Source organism: Carassius carassius, chromosome 26, assembly GCF_963082965.1.
Source record: "Carassius carassius chromosome 26, fCarCar2.1, whole genome shotgun sequence".
NCBI classification, from domain to species: Eukaryota; Metazoa; Chordata; class Actinopteri; order Cypriniformes; family Cyprinidae; genus Carassius; species Carassius carassius.
In genome coordinates, this window is record NC_081780.1 from 11208049 (window position 1) to 11227153 (window position 19105).

The 19105-nt window shown below is 37.3% G+C and overlaps 1 protein-coding gene across 4 annotated transcripts in view; it reads right to left on the reverse strand.

Moving 5' to 3' along the window:
- Positions 1-15915, reverse strand: part of sox5 (SRY-box transcription factor 5) — a 206863-nt gene extending 190948 nt beyond the window's left edge. The window contains exons 1-2 of one of the 4 annotated variants that reach the window (XM_059511177.1): positions 15899-15915; positions 15651-15780 (exon numbers count right to left, since the gene is read on the reverse strand). The gene's annotated coding sequence lies outside the window, so the exon portion shown is untranslated. Of the gene's footprint in view, positions 1-9852; positions 9981-15650; positions 15797-15898 lie in introns of those variants that run through there. The other 3 variants (XM_059511178.1, XM_059511175.1, XM_059511179.1) reach the window with 3 other exon arrangements.
- Between the last annotated feature and the right edge of the window lie 3190 nt (positions 15916-19105).

Sequence of the window (19105 nt, forward strand, 5' to 3'; positions counted from 1 at the left end):
ATAAAAATGACTAAAACCTAAACTAAAATGTAACAATATAAACTAATTCAAAATATTCATAAATACTATACACAAGTTCAAATCCTGACCCTTTCTTGATCCCGCCCCATCTCTCTCCCACTACGCTTCCTATCAGCTTTAATCCATCTCATCATAATAAAGGTGAAATTGCCAAAAGATAAATTATTCAGAATTTTTTATTTTTAAAGATGATCAAGCTAAGTTAAAAAAAACAACATGCTTCACTTTCAATCAATTGTTCTGCAGATCCTTGTTTACGTCCTTTTTTGTTTAACATGCTCAAAAACAAGTCGTCTCATTCAATGCTGCTTCAGTTCTCATTTAGACTCAAAACATGACATGACATGTTCAGTAAAGAGACTTTTTGTTTAGTATGTTCATCCAGTTAAATGATTCTTTGCACAGCCCGCACTTGACTTGTTGTTCATAATATACTGTCATGCGTCTTGTCAAGGGGGGGTTACCGTTATCCCGATGGTGCAGGGGTTTGCTCACAAGGCAGGTTAGGGATCTTGTGTTTAAGTTCCAGGGGCACAGATACACTAATGCTGTGGTCTTCTGACTGCACTGGAGACAGTGTTTATGTTAAAGGCTGTTGCTTGTCTTTCTAAAGCACATTACACTGACTGCTGCTGTCAGTTTGTGTTACTTTTCCTCTTTAGTGGCGCAGGCAATTGGCTCAGACAACCAAGCAGTGCGGATGAAATATTTAACGCCACACTGTTAAAGGCACAACTCCACCTTTGTCCTGTGAACTAGCTGTTTGTTACATTAGTATCATGGTGACAATGAGACCTTATGCTGCGGTGATGATGGTGAGCACAAAGTAAGTGTGCCATGGAGTTAAAATAATCATTCAGCAAACATGAAAGGTCAGTCATCATTTACTTACCCTCACGTTATTTTGAATCTTTTCTTCTGTATAATACAAAAGAAGATGTTGAGAAGAATGTTTATGCTGCTCGTTACTATATAACAAAGTGTTCAGAGGCTGTCAAGCTTCAAAAAGGTAAAAAAAAAAAAAAGATTACGAAAGTGAGTCATATGACTTGGGTACTGTGTTGCATATAATATTATAGCCCTCAAATGTTGTTCTGCGAATTCAGAGGGCTTACTTTTTTAATGGCACTTTTATGCCATAAAACAGATCATATGTTATTTCAGAATCTACACTAGTTACAACAAATGACAGTAAATTTGTGACACTGATTGTGTAAACTTACTAAAGTAATTACATTTCCAACCCGATCTAATGGCAATTCATATTTTACGAGGTGGCTAACAACCGCTCTCGTAGGAAATCGCACGCTTTGAGTTCCCCAATTCATATGAATTCGTACTAATGACCTACCCATCATTGGGGTCTAGACAAATCGTGTGATGTCATAAGAATTCGCTATCTCATAAAATACGTACGAATTGGTCATGGGATAGCGTTGAAATTTCATGCAAAACAAATGGTTATGCCGATAATATAATGGAAAATGTGGTATTAAATTAGAAAATAATTTAATTTTGGCTCTAATTTCTCTAATATTCGCAACATCCATTGTTAGGTGGACATTGATGTTTGGACCACTGAAGGGAAAACTGTGTAAAAAAAAGAAGAGATAAACCATGGGAGAGAAGAGTTAAAGCAATACAACAGACATAATACACAAGACAATTTGTGTACATATGTACAGTATGTGTGTGTTTCATCCAAAGCTCTGGTACAGCTCATGAGCAGCATGAAAACACGCTCAACACCTTATATAGGGCAGATTCGCCTGCTGCTCCTATAACTCGTCGGCTGGATTACACCAAATCATAAATTAGAGGAGAAATTTCAGTGATCCAGGAAAACAGGAGTCTAAGTCAGACTGCTCCGATTCTGTCACTACACCAAACAGGTTAGCAAGAGCAACAGAGGGGTGCTCAGCCAAAGTGCTCACACCAGCTTCATCTGTCAGCAATATAATACTGGCTGCAGTCCCCTCTCGCTAATAAATAACACACAAACACAACACACACATACACCCTGAAAAAAAAGATAATGTGGATGACAGTCGTTGTTACCCTTAATGAGGTTACACTTAATGAGTAATTGATTTCTCATGAATGAGTCATCAATATGTAATTAATAGAAGGGTAATGTGTTAAATGTTGGTTCTGTATGGTTCATAGGCAGTGTTCAATCTAATTTTTTTCTTGTTGAGTAAAAATTGCTGGGGCGAACCCATTGGCCACCATAATAAAAAAACATACTATATGCACATTTGCACTACTATATGCATGATTGAATGACAGACAGAAAAACAGAACAACAGACAGACAGCCATATCAATTGTGTGCATGTGTATCTCTATTGATGGGTCGGCTGTGACAGCTTCCATCCTGTCTCCTTAACCTTCCCGGGGCCGGCTCGGTGGCAGCGCTGAGGTTTAATCAATGCAATGGAAGTGACATTTAGGGCCAAATCAAATTAGGTGGAAATGGAGGCAAACGGCAGGACTGCATTAAGTGCCGCCCGTATTAACACACAGGTCAGACACACAGGACTCATCGCACACACGTTGGCCGCCTGCCCATTTACAGGACCCTGTACCAGAGAATAAGCATCATGATTAGACACTCACTGACTTGGGATGCAAACAGCAAGATGACTAGTGTGAAATCTGAAGAGGAGATGGCAAACAAACAAACACACACAGGAACCTGTCTGTAATCATATATAGGCTATACTCACACACAGAATACAACAATGTAAATTTAGTCCAATAAAAATATTTTGTAACATATGGTAAAAAGTAGTTTAATATAATTTTTAAGTATTTAATACATACATAAACAATTATTTTACATACTTCTTTAACTATTTAATACATTTTTATATTTAAAACATATTACAGTCCAAAAAAAAAAAAACATTACTCCATAATTACGTAACATACAGTATAACACTTTATGGTATTGAATTACCAGCAAAATAATTATAGTGTTATATAGATAGTTACTGTATTAAATTGCTTGTAGTCTGACTGATTATAGATGCTTATATATTCTGGTCTTACTGCACACCCTATTAAATATAAGATTATTTTGTACACTAAAGCAGGACTGACAACCAGTTTGGCTGCCATATAGCATAACACTAAGCCCATATAACATCCTGTTAAACAAGAGGGAAACAAGTAAAGGTGACTTTAAACAAGCACTGAGGAATTGGAGAATTGAGCACATGTTCTCCTCTCTCTCACACACACTGAGAGAACAAGAGATGTTCTTTATTTCACACAGTTTTTCTTTGTGTGTCGCTTCAAAATCCACATGCAGGGCCAAAATACATGAAATATTCATAAAGCGTATAAAAGAGTGCTATCAAACATTCTGATTGTTCAGTGTCTCTGTCTCATGGGCATAAAAAAAGATCACTGGGTCAGGTCAGACTCGTAAAATAAATCACGTATGACGGGAAGAAAGCAGCCTGTAAACGGCTGACTCCATCTCAATTTGCCTGATTGAAAACGGCCTGTCAGACCAAATACTGACACACCAAATGGGACTGAAAAAAATTTAGCAGACAGTTCTACTGGGCTACAGAGAAAACGAACAAGTTGCATGAACAGAAACAGAAGTAGTCTGAAAGTCCGGCTCAAGGGTACCAGACCCTCAGGCCCAAACTCACGCTACGGAAAGAGTGTCTCACTTTGAAGGAATGCATGTCAAACTTCCTTCAGTGTCTCACACTGCTAAAGAAATCCCACTGCATCCAATTGCAGAGAGATGGGAGGGAGTACTGAGTGAAAGAGTAGGGATGTAGGTAAGCAAAGCTGCTGCAGATACATATGTCTGCATCCTAAGGTAACAAAAACTGCTCATCAGACTTCGTACTGACAGCTGTCAGTGTAAACCGTCTCAGAATCTCGTTACACACACACATGTGTGCGGCATGTCAATTAGAAGCCCAGTTTGACCTGAGCAAGACTGATTAGATGCCTCATGTTTGCACCCTGAATGTCAGTTTGATCCAAACCCTACTTCTGAAGAGATAACACACCTGCCCCACTCACCTAAGCAAACAACATCCATCGACTAAAATATCTACCTTGTACTAGAGATTGACGGTTGTGGGTTTTTCCAGTTTTGCCAATGCTGATATCTAGAGAACATGGTGGCCTCTTCTTTTACACTTGATTAGTCAACTAATTTGATTGACCACACTGCATTTCAAAAGCACTGATAATTTCACTCTGCATGTATCTACAATTCAGAGAATATGAGTAGTATAAAGTGGAAGCAGTGCAGTTAGTGGATTTCTTAGTTCACATAGTTCACTGTTTGTACTTTTTTTTTTTCCAGCAAGAAGGTAGTTAAAGGCTTAGTTCACCCAAAAATGAAAATTCTGTCATTAATGACTAACCTTCATGTCGTTCCAAACCCGTAAGACCTCCGTTTATCTTCGGAACACAGTTTAAGATATTTTAGATTTAGTCCGAGAGCTTTCTGTCCCTCCATTGAAAATGTGTGTACGGTATACTGTCCATGTCCAGAAAGGTAATAAAAACATCATCAAAGTAGTCCATGTGACATCAGAGGGTAGATTAGAATTTGTTGAAGCATCGAAAATACATTTTGCTCCAAAAATATGAAGCTGCTGACCTGTTTTCTGGTGCACCCGATAACAAAGATAACACGTCAGCATCGTCATACGTCAGCAGCGTCGTGAACGCACTCCCAGCAGACCCGGAAGAGAAGAAAATGCTGAATAAAGTCGTAATTTTTGTTATTTTTGGACCAAAATGTATTTTCGATGCTTCAAATGCTTCAACAAACTGTGTTCCGAGGATGAACTGAGGTCTTACGGGTTTGGAATGACATGAGGGTGAGTCATTAATGACATCATTTTCATTTTTGGGTGAACTAACCCTTTAACACTTCTGCTAATATGATAATCATACATGGTTATTATCCGCTCATGTCAATAATCACAAAATGACCATATATCAATCGTTTGTACACTAAACAATCCAATATAATAAACATCCCAGTTGGTGACAAGACCACGTTTAACACGGAGAAGATCCCTAGAGCACAACCGGGGCAATTTAATTCACAGAGGGCTGAGTTCAATGACCACAATGTCAGAAATAAATTCACTTTCTCAAGCAAAGAGCTCTTTTGTTCCACTCGAACAGTACAGAGGGCACCAGAGAAAATGCGTAAGATAAAGACTCTCTCATAATAGATAAGGTTCCTTTGACAGAAGCCTCCGAGAAGCAGATTCGCCCTTGGCCCAAATGCCCTTTAATGAAAGCCTGTATTATGTCTGCATGAAGTCTCTTAAGGACAGACGAGCAGGACTATAAGGAGAAGCAGGCCCCACAGCCACCACCTGAGGATGAGGTCACATCCACATTTACCCACAATCCCCAGCTGCAGGACACAGGCTGGGAGTGAGACGAGCAGTGGTCTTTCTGGAAACGACAGAACATGGGGCGGGCGGTTTGGGGGGGTCCCCGGAACAATACAACAAAAGAGACGGAAAGAAAAAGGAAAAAGAGAAAGGTACAGGCAGACAAAAGTAAGAGCATTCATTAAAAGCCATCAGATTGTCTTCCTGTCCTATCAGCCAGCATCAAAACCATCTGCAATCTAGAGGGGAACTACAAAGTGGATCCTGGGGCCTACAGAAGTGAGGTTTTGATCAGACTAATTAAAAGCCATTTTGTTTTAAACAAACAGACACAACTCTAATTGGCTCTTTTCCATAAGAAAGGGAAGATGTTGAAAGTGAGAGAACGCACAGGGAAGATCAGAGGGACGCTCTCAGGCAGAGGGGCTCTCGCACACTCACACACACACAGACACACCAGCTCGATAAAGCCACAGACAAAGAACATGCACAAACACACACGTGTCAGCTATTACTTACTTCCATGTATTATATCAGTAACAGCTAAAAGAATGTATGATCAAACTTCATGGAATGGTACATCATGCACTCCATAAGCTACAGAGAATTCCCTTACAGTGCAAGACAAAGCTGAACACATATTTATCAAGGGGTTGCACATTTCTACTGTATCACAGAACAAAGGCTTGAATCTGAGCTGATTTTTTTTTTTTTTGCGATATTAAGATACATCCTCCAATATAGGGAGCTTAATATGCAGATTACGACTAGAAGAAAGACATTTGTAGGTTGATATTAAATTATTTCTCTGTTTGAATATCTCGACTAATTCTACCATAACATAATGGCTAAAATAACAGTGCAAGTTTGGTGCAGGTTTGATGAAAATTGGCAGATAGGGGGAGCATTCTGAAAAACCCGTTTCAACATTTTTTTGTAAAATTTGGTTACGCAGGTGGAACAGAATTTACACTCAGTTTAAATGGGAGTTTCTTTGGGTCAATAACAAATAGTTGTGTCAACAATTACATTTATTAATATATTTTAATAATATACATTTATAATATAATTTATTATTACATGTATTTTTTCTAATATATATATACTTTCAAAGTATTTTACAAACTCATGGATTATCTTTGAAAATAAATATATATATAAAAAATTGCATTAAAAAAATGAAAATTATTTTAGCAATTTATTGAGGGTGTTTTATTCAGGACAACTGTATCAACTCAGAACAACAACAAAAAACATTCATAGGTATGTACTGCATTTTATTTTTAATAAACAAATAGATTAATACATCTAGGAACTGATTCCAAAAAATTTAAAAAGCATCATGACATTATCCACTTTGATATTGTTTTTGGATACACTGGGGTCAGAGAGCAAAACTGTTACCAAACACTGTGCAAAGTGGGAACAGTGCTTTTACATACTTCGAGGAATTTCAGGGTAAACTATAGGTTATCCCGTTAGACTGACCCAAGACCAGTGCAAAATCCGAATCCTGATCGAAATCATTTAGCATCAACAGCAGTGATGGTCTCAGATCAGTGGTCAGGAGACACTCACTATCAGATCTGAACTCGAGCTCGACCGCAGCAACCGGCCAATGAGTATAGATCCGAAACACTCTCTTGGGGCCTGAATGATACCATACACACTCAAAGAAACACACAAACACAGAGCAAAATAAACAGAATGACAGCCATGGGCATGTGAAAAATAAGCAAGGTTTCACAAAATACCAAAGTAGGTCATTGATTTATTGAGTGCAAAAATCTATAGTATTTTTCCCCTTTTCTCTGGTCTCCAATCTTCCCATAAAGTAGAAAGACAGGATCATAAAAGCGAGGAAAAAGTGACTCGCACGCCAAAGAGATGACATTACATTAGCCGCAGCTTCTCATATCCAAGTAACAATGTTCAGTTATCTATATGATAATAGAAGACGTCTGAAACCAAACAATATGAAGATGCACACAATCATGTGGACATAAAAGCCCAAAGCCTTGAGACTAAATCATGTGCGCTGCAATCTGCTCAATAGATGCCTCACGACTTTGTTTGTTTGCTTGCTCTGGGTTGGAAGACAATAAACGCCTCTCGACAAAGACAGCAGTTCTCCTTTGTACGCTGGCTGAGACATAAGTTCATGGATTGTGAGATTCAGTCACATTGATATGCATACGGCCACATGGGAAGGAAAATAACGGCCTCAATACAGTAAAAACAAAGTGTGCACTGAAGATACAGATCTATATTTACCTACGGTCTCTATATGCAAATGGTTGTGTGAAATCAACCTGGCATGTTGTTCTCTTGTCATTGCTGGAATTCAGAATCAACAATGGTGTTCTGGAATATGCGTTTTCATAAGAGAGAGAAAATCCAATTTTCATGCCACAAACACCTAATTGGAGTGGATTATTTGTGCCCTATTTGGCAGCGAGACAATAAATATGATGAATTCTTTGCTTTTAAAGTCTGCATGTATCTTTGTCAAAAGTGTTAGGCCTGAGGCTTTTTAAGGTAGAAGTGTAGGAGGCAAATGTACACATTTCAAGACAAGAGAACATGGAAAGAAGACTAAAATTAAGAAGAAGACTAAAATTAAGAAAAAGACAACACAAAAAAGAGGATAAGCGACAGGAGATAAAGATGAAGAGGTGGTAGACAAAGACTTATTTTTACAACGTTTTCTCCAAAACTGCTTGTTAAAGTCTTGAAATGGCATTTTCAACAAGGCCAAAACTTCATTTTATTCATCAAGAAAGTTGACATTATAAACCAGGATGGAGCAAAGGTTCTGGAGATGAGTGTTGAAAAATAAAGGGACTGTTGATAGCACTTGAAAAGGAACTAAGAAAACGTATAAAGATGCACAATGTACATACTACTGTTCGGTTTGTAGCCAGTACAATTTTTTATATATGTGACCCTGGACCACAAAACCAGTCTTAAGTAGTATGGGCATATTTTTAATAGCAATAGCCAAAAATACACTGTTTCGGTCAAAATGATTGATTTTTCTTTTATGCCAAAAAATCATTAGGATAGTAAGTAAAGATCATGTTCCATGAAGATATTTTTTGTAATTTTCCTACTGTAAATATACTAAAACTTAATTTTTCATTAGTAATATGCATTACTAAGGACTTCATTTGGACAGTTTTAAAAGGCAATTTTCTCAGATTTCAGATTTTCAGGTAGATGTATCTCAGCCAAAAATTGCCATTTGAAAATCTGGACAACAACTGGACAACAATATCCTAACATACCATACATCAATGGAAAGTTTATATTGACCCTTACATTATTTTCCATACTGAACATTATTGTTTCTCCTCTATGCCCTTCCTTTCTGAAACACTTAGATTTTTACAAACTCATCGTTCTTAAAAAAAAAAGAGGTGTGCTCTGATTGGCCAGCTATCCAGTGCATTGTGATTGGCCGAATGCCTCAAGCATGTGACAGAAATGTTACTCCCCTTACCATACGGTCATGCCATGTCTCTGGTTCGACGAGACAAAACCAATAAAACCCATTACAAATTATGCATTTGTTGCATCCATTGAGGACATAATTACTGATAATAATGACTTATTAGGGGTGGAACAATTCGCGGAAAAAAGATTGAAAAAAAAAAGTGGACTAACCATTCACTCTTGTTCAATGCTAATGCCGACCATTCCGTCATCACCCGGGTGCTGACACCTGAACAGCACACTTTGATATCTGCGTTTAAGCTAAACTTGTTTAAGCTTTGCCAGTTTAAATCTTAAGAGCCAGAGGACGCCAACTTGCACGTGCAGTGAGAAGATTTGCGCATGCACTTATCCTAAGCGTGCAAACCCTCGCCTGAGAATGTGCGAAAATTTTAAGCTGAATGTACTGTATCAGTGCACTGGATCAGTGCATTCTCTTAAAGTGACAGCACTTTCTTAATACTGTATTAGTCAAACAGCAACAACAAAGAAATCACTCACTGCTCAATTGAATAGCTTTTGTAACTTTAATAAAGATTAATCTTTAATTTATACAGTCAAATATGCAATGCTGTTTTACAATTTATTACTTTACTTTCAATTTCTTCACTTTTCACATTTCAACTTCAATTTCTGTATCAGAAAACTAATGTTAGGCCTACCTATTTTATTTGTATCTTTACTCTTAAAACTTATTGTATTTATTTGTGCTGTTGCTTATAGTTTAGACAGATTATTCTTATTTTCTTTATTTTTATTTGACAGTATAGATTTTGCCTAAATATAGCACATAGGGAGCACAGGGTCAGACAGATCACAAAGCACCTTCAAAACACAGGGAAGACAGATCCTCCATCGACAAGATCACAGCAATGGACGCCAACAGCACTAGGGATCTAATCAGCAACTTTCTCAAGCACACGTAGCAAACAGCACCATACCATTCCTCCCTGTATCTTCATTCCTCTCCGCCCTGTCCGTGGCTTCCTTTCAGACTAGATTCAGGTCAACAGCAACAAACACAGAGAGTGTCCTTTCATCAGGCATTGTTTGGCTTGTGTCTTTCACACTAGGGAAACACAATCAGCGGGTAAGAAGAAAGACAAGGGAGACAGAGAGAGACCACAAAGGGAGCTGATTTTTCTCTTGGCTCATAAAATGTATTATTAATCCAATTTTTACATGGGCCCTTAAATTTGGCTCAACAGGGGAGGGGAAAAAAACTGGATTGAGCAAATTAATGAGGTAAACGTAATGATCTGAGATGATCAAAGGCAATCGGTGTTGAGCAAGTACAGGCCACCAATTAGGAAAATAAGCCCAGGAACGGACTTAAATATGCACCACGGCAAACGATGAAAGACAGGGTCGGCGGGAACGTACTAATTTCCCTAAACGAAATAGTTGAGTTATGCAGCAAGATGACTCCGAGTGTGGTGGTTAAGGACAGAGATTAGAGGAGGAACACAGAAACCTTGAAATCCCACAAGACCTCAAGAACAATCAGTTTTGAAAAGGCACAATGAGATGAGCTGCATTCAGCAAACTCTTTTGAACGTACGCTCGAATGTTGCAAATCTGACACCACAAAACAGAGGTGAAATAAATAAACAGATCAATTCAGTTAAAGTCTTTGTGAAATGTTTTAAATGTTCCTAGCCTCTGTGGTGAATAGCATCAACATTCAGGAACACATGCTTGTAGCTTTCAAACGACAAATGCTCATCATTATTATTCAGTGTGATAGAAGCGTGCCCTCTCATTTATTCTTGATTGATCAAAGTGTCAAGGCAACCCAGGCCTCACACACATCCACTTTCAACAGAGGACCTTTCAAGTGTTTCTGCGTGACAGAGGAGCACTGTCACCAAACGCTGTCTACTGCAAACATTTTAGCAGAAGCAGATAGACTCACATACAGCTTGGAGTTTACTATTGATAACCAATCAAGTGATAAAAACTCTTGCATAAGGTCTTTTCCACTGATTATTTTGGTTGTTCGCTCAGACAGGAAGAGAACATCTGACCGACATGTAAAGCAACTAGCTATAATTTGTTTTGTGTGCCACTTAGGGGCAAGATTATCTATAAAAATATATACACAAACATGAACACACCAGAAAAATTTGTAGAAAATGTATTTCCTTAAATAATTTCACAGAAATGACAAAACATAATGGCAGTTCCTGAAAAAGTAGGTGTCATTCATTAGTTATTGATAAAAAAAGAAGTGTTTTTTACAGTACAGTATGTGGGCAGAAAAAGAAGAAGAAAAAAAACTTTCTTCACATGCAAAAAAATTTAAATTAAAATAAATTATTATTATTTAGTTAATTTTGTTACTTATTTTGTTACTCTTAAATTAGTGCAATTTGTTGTAAGGTCACCTACCTATTCAAGTTTCTAATAATGGATGGATTAACATAAAAATCCATCTTAACACATTTTATGTTTCTAAGGTGACCAGAAGTCCATAATTCTATTATTATTACTTTTAAACAACTTAGTAATCTGTCCTCTAGTCAAAGAGTTTTAAAAAGAAAAACGCCTTTATTTCAGAGAAAGAAAGCGCTCCAGTGACACAACTTTGTGCACTGCACATTAAGCTGTGTCAAAGGGGATAACTTGAACCACTGGATAAAATTCAAGAAATTAACACTTTTATTCATCATTAAATTGATTAAAAGTGACAGAAACTGTAATATTATAAATTACTTTACTATTTATATTTCATGATTTACTGACGAGTTGAGTAATGGCTGCTGAGAATTCAGCTTTGTCATTACAGGAATAAAATACTTTTTAAAATATACCAAAATGGAAATAAATGTAAACTTTTGCTGCACATTATTCAAGTTTTCATTTCACAGATGGATATATTAAAGGGGTGACTCCCACTGACTCACTGTGGCCCACAGTTGATCCTAAATTTAGAAGAAAAAACACACAAGTGTAAACTTACTGATGAATAATTAAAACACCTGCACAAGGTTAACACACAAATCCATTCACACACAAGGTTAGTGAAAGAGACCCTAAACTTGCCATAATAAAAAAAAAATATTCACTGAAAATATTCCAAAGACTTCTCCAGCCTTCTGGATATTTGCATGTCCCAGAATAGCTCATTTATTCAGAAGTGCTGAGAGAGGGCAGGGGAGGGGGGCAGGCAGCTGACCTGCCACACAGCTGGAACTGCCAGGAATGATCCTCAGATCCCATCCAACTAAACTGGACCCCACTAGAAAGAGTTCAGCAAGCACTTAGAACCAATAGGCATACAGCACAGATGCACGCACATCCAATCAGAGGGCTGTATGAGCCCCGAACTGGGGCAGGGAGTGAGAGCATCACGGTTCACATGCAGCTCTGTGGATGTCCGGCCCAAAGCCACCAGAGCGACGGCCCGAACACATGGCCAGTGCTTCGCTGCTGGGCTGCCTCCACAATCTGAGCCCAGAAACTCAGTTACTTTGTTCTCACTGCATTTTTTCCCCCCACCCCTCATGATAATGACGACCTGTCCCAGATTCTGTGGTTATGAGAAGAATCACATCAGTTGTATGTCAAAACACAATCACAATGCACTTTGCAAACAGCTCGCCAGAAGGGAGCAGTGGGGAAAGATTTTTCTCAATTTGCCAACAATTGAATATTTCATGGTTTCGCAAAGAAACTTAGTGTCTTTCATCCATTCTAATCCTGACCTCAAAATTGGGGTATTTTGGTTCCCAATCTATTTCTGCTGTTCTATAAGCCAGCTTTTGCATGGTTAAGTAGAGACAATGTTAAGACAAGCCTTTTAAGCCCATTAGCCTTATAATTCATATGTCTTGGCAAATGCTATTCAGCATAGTCCAAGATCTGCTAGCACTATCTTCCTGCTGGCTTGTTGGAGCGGGATAGAGGGGGAAAGAGAGTAAGAGAAGTGAGAGGAAGTGCAAGCTTTTTGCTCACGCTGAAGAGAGAGAGAAATGGATAAGGAAAAGAATGCTCTTGCAGGCCGCCACATGTTGAAGAATTTGTTTACCGTTTCCTGTCCTGTGATCACCACACAGTTCAAACGGACAACAGAGGAGATGCAGTGGTTGAAAAGGATTCTGATCTATTCTTGTGTTTCTGAGGGTCAACACACCTTTAAATGGACAGATCACCCCAAAACAAAAATTCTGATATCACATACTCACCCTAACGTCGTTCTGAATCTATCGGATACAAAAGGACATATTTTTCACCATCAAATAAATTCAGAAAATGAGTCACTTATATGAGTTATTCACACATAAAAATGAAAAGAAAAAAAGTAAGGTAGGAGACAGGTTTTTCTAAAAGTTGAACTTCTTTTGTAACCTGAGGATCATGTTTTTTTTTAAATGACACGAGTTTGTGAGACACTGCAAAAGATTCAATTGCAACAGTCAAAAAGTCAATCAAGTTTTCCATTCCTGTTCATTATAATGGCATGGAAAAGAGCAGCTGGCACATTATTCAAAACTTCTCTTTTTGAGTTTCACATCTGAAAAAAAATTTGTTTTGAAATTTACTGAGGGTAAGTGATTGGAAAAAAAACCTGAAAATTCAATTCTAGTTTGTAGAAATTCCCCCTAAGGTTAGGGTAAGCACTCAAAAACTTTTCTTGTTCTGTCTGCTTTCCTTTCATTATTAAGTTACACTCAGTCAAACAGTCATGATTTTTTTTTGAGAGTCAGTCAAGATGTGGCCTTAGGGATAAGGACTATACCTGGTCTATAATACTGTCATGCCAAAGTGATGCATTCACAAAACTGGTTAAGTGATAATCTGAAGAGCAATGTGAATTTATCTATCTGAATGATGAGGGTAAACGAGAGAGAGAGAGAGAGAGAGAGAGAGCATGCACAGTGATTTTTCTCTCCCTCCCTGCAATCGGAAACCAATCCCTGATTCTGTGAGGAGATATGGAGAAACTCTGCGACTAACACGGCCTAAAATAACTCTTATGGCATTTTCAACTAGTGTTTTTTTTTTAGTGGGAGTTTCTGTTGGAGTTCTGGTATTAAAAAGAGCAACATCCAAGATCTAATGTCTGGTTATGTACTTATCAGAGAGGAATTCATTCAGAATAAAGTCAGTGGGTTTTGAATGAAGAAACACAAATTCTTTCTTAAAAGAGACTCTTGTAAGAGCCTGTGAAAGGAGAAAAATAAGGGGGAAAAGACTCATTATGCAAATTATGACAGAATTATGAGGCAAGGCTTTGTGGGTAATAGCCAAAACTCACTCCAAGTAAAGTGTTAATAAACATTTGCCAAAAAGGGAAAAGCCTCGGTGCATTTAAAATGACCCCACTAAAAAGAAAAGCTTAATTCAATGACAAAACAACACAAATCATTGTGGATTTCCATCAGAATTCATAGGTACTTTTTCCCTTTTGCTCGTTGAGCCCTTGTCTTCCTATTACATTACATTTCATTCTTATAATAAATTATAAAAATCACACCAGTTGATTATCTGACTACTTTATCACAACGTTTATGAATTTGTGAACACTAAAATCAATCACCAACGCATTAGAGCCAACACAGTAATATATGACTTACACGAGCAAATTACTTTTTTTTCCCTCTCCATATAAGTCAGCGTTAATTTTTCATTAGATTTATGTGTGAACTCAACAGCTGGATTTTATGAAGTTCACTGCGATCTGTTTTACACCATTAAGAGCCATTGAAATATTTAAAAATCCTACGTTTTCTGTACAAGTCAAATTTGTGTGTGCAAAAAACTGTAATTAGAACGACAGAGCGTACAGGACATCCCTAAAATTATAAAATGATGGTGGGTGTAACTTAATTTGAGCATGCACATCTTATAGTCCGGTTTCGAGAGAAGTTTTATTTTATAAGTCAAATAATATTCATGTCTCATTTAAATGTCACAGAGCCTTTTATGCTCAAATTATGTTTCCCCAAATTATTATCAAGTGATTTCCAAACCTATAATTCAGAGATGCATACAGAATACACATTTTACTGTACACTAATTTTTCAAAATGTCAGAAATTCACTACAAATACACATAAGCAAGCCACTTTGTTTCCCACTATCGGACTACATAACTTATCATAAGTGCTTATCTGCTGACCACTGCACATCTGTCTTCTAGTAGTTAAATTTTTCAACAGAGCGATACAGTTTTATATTATGTCCTATAACTTTGTTTTAGTATTACAACATTACAAATGTATTATTATTTTAGATTATTTGTGTTTATTCTATTTTATGTTGTTTCAAAAACAATGAATAGCCTGTGGGCTTGCAGAAAACATATTTCACTGACTCTTCAAAGTGAAAAATCTGAATTTGGTGGAGGGGGGGCATCAAATATATTATCTTGACAAATGCATGTGTGCACATACGCACAGTAGCTAAATGAAAAGTAATCAATTCTGAGCTGATGGGAATGGTGAAACTGACATGATTTGGATTGAGATCTGCTGCGGTTTGAGGCAGGAATGATCGAGTTGCTGATGATTGGAGGGAAACGCGCTCTAATCCCAGCTGGATTACTATGACTATGGAAAGGGGAAAGATCGCAAGAGCGGGCTGAGAGAGAGGGAGAGATCGCGGAGCTCCTTCCCGTTAACGCCGCTCAACAACAGGCAGTCACGCGAGCAGCGGCTCCGTGCGCGCTCATGCCGAACACGAAAACACACGCACATATCACAAGTTAAAGTTCAATACTGTCTGAATCCACTCACCTAATGCTGTGTACGGCTTCGTCCACGTGTCTCGAAGGAAAACGACCCTCCGGGAGAGGTGAATAGGGTCGGGATGTTTTATTCGGGTTGATTTGCGCTGGTCTCTCCAGGACGAGGTGAAATCCCAGAGCTGGTCACACACAAACAACAACGCCAGAGCAAATTACAAAAAGGCAAAGACCAGGGGGAGGAGAAGTCAATTTGTTTCGTGTTCTAAACAACAGGCTCTGAGCCAAGAGTGGTTGTACCTTAGCGCAGATACTCGGTTGAGCAAAGCAAATGTGTCAAAACTGGACCATTTAAATCCAACACACTGGGCTTGGCTAAAGCGCTTCACGCAGTTCAAAGCAGTTAGTGTGCGCGCGCTCTACCTGAGGCGCATCGCGACACGACGTTTGTAGCTACTTCACGAGCTTTAGAATAGAGTTTCTCGTTCAGGTAACGTCAAATATTCCCGTCTAAACGCAAACTGTAAGTCATATCCCGTACTCGAAGACTGCATTTGGGATGTTTAAACGTGAGTGAGCGTTTAGGTCAGTTCTGACACACTTTGTTATTAATTCACAGTTATGCCTAGCCGCTCTTGAACCCCTCTTTACTGGGGTTTACCAGCGCGAGCCCCTCCAAGTGCCTTATTTTAAGGTGCATACGCAGGGCGAGCGCTTTAAAAATGTCAATAACCATCGTGTCATCTTTCCTCGCGAGCGACACTGGCTTGGCTCTGTAATACTGGCTGAAATTACTGTCAGGAGGTGGGTAAATGCTTTATACCTGTGTGCCGGTGGCGCAGGGATGCGCACAGGTGTTCATCGCTCTCCTCGTGCAGTAGCAGTTTCTCTCACGCGCCCGGTTTGTTTTAATTCACCTGTCAAGTCACGCGACGGGGCATCTCTATTAGCCTACACAACACGCTTGTATAGGCAAACGTTTTCAACTTTATTTATTTTTTTTGGCTTTATAAATATAATAATTTTCATATTTATAATTATTGATAATGTATTTAACATTAGTAGGATATAATTGTTCCATTTAAAAGAAAGCAAATCACAATAGCTTTTTTCAGAATTAGCCATGAAGTTGGAGACAAATCTGAACGTTTGATTCCTAAAATGAAATTTGCTACCGTTTTGATTTCATCTATCCAAACAAACATCCGTGGATCATTTAATAAGGTCTGCATTTAATGCAATTTATTATTTGAGTGAACTATTACATTTCATGGAGCTTTTGCTCAGATTCATTCCATGATTTAAAAATTAGACTTCTTTTTACTACATTATCTTATTTAAGGAGTTAACAATGTGATTGTCACCCCTCTGACTGACTTCTAACTATCGGAGTGTGTCAATTAGACGCTGTTTGAAGTAAGTTTTCATGTTTTGGCAGAAGTTTGACTGGCGCATCATGCGCCAGCGCAGTTCTAAGCAACAACGGCGTGAATAGGCTTTTAACGCATTTAGCAATAAATACATAATATAAGTAAATATATATCAGACAATCACTACTTTTTGTCATACAACTATAACTCTTGTTATTTCACTGATAATACAGACTTTTGTTGTAATCGAGAGATCCACTTTGAAAACAAATCACCCTCAAATTCTTTAAATAGTGAACTTGAACCCTGAAAAGTTTAGCACGTAATGAAGTAGATTTTAAATTTGGATAAACGTTTTAATGTGCGTAGGCTATTTCTAGCCAATTTAAGGCCAATACTGACATTTAAAACCTCCTCTATAAAAACAGACAAACGACTTGTTAAACATGTGCCAACTGAAAAGGCATTGATGTCATTGTTCAGTGTTGTTAGACGATCAGGAAAGTCAAGGTTTAAAAAAAGAAAGCAAGCATAACTGAGGTATTTTCGTTATGTTGTGGGCTTCACAAACAAGAATGAGGCTGCTTCTAGGCATATGGTTCAGAGCAATTATTTAGGGTGAATGCAGCACAAGTCAAACAGGAAAAACTCACCGTGTACAGGTTAAATTATAGCTGAATATATATATATATATATATATATATATATATATATATATATATATATATATATATATATATATATATATATATATATATATATATAAAATCTTTACAAAGTAGTCATTTGATCAGAGGAAAATACCAAAAAATTTTAGCATTTTGAATGTTGTCTTGCACCGTTAATAAGCCATATCTAATCTGCTGCATATTATATTTTATGATACGTGCATGTGTATTTATAACATAACATGTAAGACATGTAAGTATAACAGCATGTAAATCACATTGAGCGGCTTGAGAGGATATTTTTACGCAGACTCCAGTGCTCAGAAATAGTCATAACTGACCTCTAGCGGTGAATAAGCTTTATTGCAGGCAGGTAGTGAATTGTTCATTGACAGTCAAACTGCAGGACTCTCTCTCTCTCATGCACAGTCATGTATAGCTCATTGCCTCGTCGGAAACACGGATCCGTCTGTTCTATTCCAAGAAAAAGAATGAAGGAAACAGTTTAAAAACACTCGCAAAGTTAAGCATCCTGTGTCCTGTTCAAGCCGAACCATATCAGCCATTTCCATCCGAGAAACTGCCCAGAACTAATCCTTCAATTTCTTGCAGTCAGACTGTTCAGATTCATTTTAACTATGCTACTTCACCTTACATAAAGCCATCAATTGTTATAAATAATAATAATAAAATAAAATAACAGCATTATGTTATTAATTTTTTTAAATACATAAAACAAAATAAATGAAAACAAAACTTATATGAATAATAAAAGTATGATCTTAAATTTTTAGGGGGAAAAAACAGATTTTCTCCAGTTTTATGTAGGTATATTAATGCATACTAAGTTCTTACTATAAAAAAAAATTATATAAAAGCTGTCACTAGGAAAGAACCCTTTCAGAAGGTACTAATATGTACCATTAGGTAATAATTTGCACCCTTTAGATGTAAATAAGGTACAAAGTGTACCTTTTGAAAAGGTACTGGCCCAGTGTATTTTTTTTTTCTGACAGTGAGGCCTATATGAATATCTATCTATTGATAAGTGATAAATGTCAGCCTAATACAAAAAATATTAATTGTTAATTGGTCAACTAAATTACCTTACCATACTCAGTTACAGTATATTATAACATTTTATTTTAATATATTCTAACATTTTATTTTACGTTAAAATCCTATGGGGAAGACAAACTTATAAATTAAAGAATTAGCTTAAAAATGTAATAGAAAATGTCTATTTAACAGAGCAACGTGCATATTTTTACAGTAAAATATTGTTCAAATGAATATGAATTGCCTAATTTATTATCAGTCGTTACATTACAGTAATAGCTCAAATAGGTTGGTACATTAACATGACATATAGAGTCATCAAAATGTAAAAAAAAAAAAAATCCTGTAAAGTTCTAGCCACAACAACTGCCAAATTGTTACTATAATCATAAATAAGTTACATTGTAAGA